This window comes from Leuresthes tenuis, unplaced genomic scaffold (assembly GCF_036924035.1).
Source record: "Leuresthes tenuis unplaced genomic scaffold, fLeuTen1.0.hap1 SCAF_18, whole genome shotgun sequence".
Lineage (NCBI taxonomy): Eukaryota > Metazoa > Chordata > Actinopteri > Atheriniformes > Atherinopsidae > Leuresthes > Leuresthes tenuis.
Genome location: NW_027325372.1, coordinates 32,417,610 through 32,420,680, shown reverse-complemented (window position 1 = coordinate 32,420,680; position 3,071 = coordinate 32,417,610).

Genomic DNA, 3,071 nt, shown 5'->3' with positions numbered 1-3,071 from the left:
CTGGATGAGTCAGAACTGTCTGCTTTTAAATTCAGACAAAACTGAAGTTGTTCTCTTTGGACCTGAGCGCTTCAGGGAGAAATTGTCTAGTTATATAGTTACTCTAGATGGTATTTCCCTGGCTTCTAGTTCTACAGTGAGGAACCTTGGAGTTATTTTTGACCAGAATTTATCATTTGACGCACATATAAAACTGGTTTCTAGGACTGCCTTCTTTCACCTTCGTAATATTGCTAAAATCAGGAACATCCTGTCTCAGGGTGATGCAGAGAAACTAGTTCATGCATTTGTTACTTCTAGATTGGACTACTGTAATTCTTTATTATTGGGCTGACCCACATATTCTCTGAAAAGCCTCCAGCTGATCCAAAATGCTGCAGCCAGAGTTCTGATGAGAACTAACAGGAGAGATCATGTTTCTTCAGTTTTAGCTTCTCTTCATTGGCTCCCTGTTAAATTCAGAATAGAATTTAAGATTCTTCTCCTCACATATAAAGTTCTTAATGACCGAGCTCCATCATATCTTAAAGATCTCATTGTAAGATATTTTCCTAACAGAGCACTTCACTCCCAAACTGCAGGTTTACTTGTTGCTCCCAGAGTTTCTAAAAGTAGAATGGGAGGCAGAGCCTTCAGTTATCAGGCCCCTCTCTTGTGGAATAAGCTGCCAGTAAATGTCCAGGAAGCAGACACCCTTTCCACTTTTAAGATTAGGCTTAAAACTTTTCTTTTTGATAAAGCTTATAGTTAGGGATGGCTCAGGTAATCCTGAAACATCCCATAGTTAAGCTGCTATAGGCTTAGACTGCTGGGGGACCTCATCTGTCACACCTTTCCTCACTTTGCTCTCTTTTTCCCCCTGTTTAATTTCTCAAATGATTTTATGTCCATGTGACATTATTGTGGTTATTAACTTGTGTTTCCCTGTTCCAACAGGTATCCTTTGAATGGTGTTATGGTGTTTTCCCCCCTCTTTTCCCTCTTTTCTGTCTTCTCAAACCCCAGCTGGTCGAGGCGGATGGCCACCCTTCTTGAGTCTGGTTCTGCCAGAGGTTTCTTCCTGGTTCTGGTTCTGCCAGAGGTTTCTTCCTGGTTCTGGTTCTGCCAGAGGTTTCTTCCTGTTAAAGGGAGTCGTTCCTTTCCACAGTCCCTCAGGCTCAGGACGGGAGATTGGACTGAAGACAGGTTTTAGTGCAATCTGTTGGTTTCCTTAGCTAGGATATTAATTTTTGAATTGGCTCTATATGAATTAATTGGATTATGATTACAATGAATTGAATTCCAATTGGCTTGAATTGGACTTTATTACTTAAGTGCCTTGAGATGACAATTGTTGTAATCTGGCGCTATATAAATAAAATTGAATTTAATTGAATTGAATTGTTACCCAGGGTACAGCGACGTGTTAATCTGGCACTGCCTCCGGGTCACCTTTTCAATGATTCAGAGCATCCAAAACAGAGACCTGGCAGTGTTGTAATTTGAAATAGTTATTTGAACACATTAATGATGAAAAAGTGATTGATGTATTTGCCAAACTGAAATCAAGAGGCACACTCTGAGGCTTCCTTCCCAGACAAAAGTAGAATATAAACCAGTCAGCCACAAAATTATGACTACTAACAGGTGAAGTGAGTAACACCGTTCATCTTACAATGTGGGTAAACCTGCATCCTGGTATTCACATGGATGTGAATTTTTGCAGAGCAGTTACAGCGTCCAAATGATAACAAAAACATTCCATACTGCAGCAGTGTCCACAAGCAGGACTGAGGTGATCCCTGCAAAAACTGCTCAAGAATGATTGTGTCTCAGGTGTTCGCCTGGCTTCTAAATGGCATCTGTTAGAAGCAAGCCACATGCACAAACACCCCATACCACAATCCACAGGACCCAAAGGATTTATCTCTTACGCAGTACCACAGGAAAACTCAGATGTTCTTTGTCCATTCCCTGAATTCAATTCAATTCAATTTTATTTATATAGTGCCAAATTACAACAATTGTCATCTCAAGGAACTTAAATAATATAGTCCAATTCAAGCCAATTGGAATTGGAATTGGAAACTCAGAGCTGTTTTGGCAGTCGAAAAGGGAACCACTCAGTATTAGGCAGATGTTCAGAATGTTATGGCTGGTGTATTTGCTCAAGGACAGGAGACCAGGAACAGCATAGCCGAAGAAAAAAAAATATTTAGAGAATGGAAGACATCTGAAGACAATGACAGCAACTGATTAAAGTGGTTGGAGTGAAAATCTAGAGAGAAGACAGAAATGCAATGTTAAGAAATGCCAGAGGTAATGTGAAAGCGCAAGATGAGCAGAAAGAGGAAGAGATGAGGCTGTGAAGATAGACATCATCAGATGGAGAAGGCCCAGAATGTACTGATTGCACTCTACAGAATGCTGACTGAATCTGTTGCTGTGTTTAATGTTGACCGGTTGCTGGTGTGGGAGAGCAGGGCCTTGACACTGTGTGTACAACATATTGTGTGCCAACACTGCTCGAACCAGTTTAAGGTCAGAATGAACTTTGTCTAGATAATGATGAAGATGTAGTAGCATTCTCAGCAGGCGCTGAATAGAGTTTGGGTTTGGGCCACATACACACAGAATGATATCAAGAGGTATAAGAGGATCTCACAAACTAAGGTCATCAGGAAATGTCCATGCATGCTGAAATATAAATGTCTCTGTGACGGTCTGTTCAATAAATTCCCCATAAGAGGCTGACCACAACGAGTCTGACTTCTCATTTCTCCACAACACTGGCATCCAGTAGCGGAACAAAGAATTTTAGTGGTGGAAAATGCGTCTAGTGATGCTGATCAGCGCTTGCTTGCTTTGGAAAAAACAGCGAAGGAGCTGACAGAGAGGCTTCAGGATTATGAGAATAAAGGTCGACGCAAAAACCTGAGGATTATTGGCCTGCAAGAGAAACTGGAGGGGACAAACCCAACACAGTCTATGGAGTCCTGGAGTCCCCAGCTCCTACAGCTGGACACCAAAGCGGGCCGCGTCAAGCTGGAGAGGGCGCACAGGCTCCCCGGTCCCCAGACCTCAAGGTTACC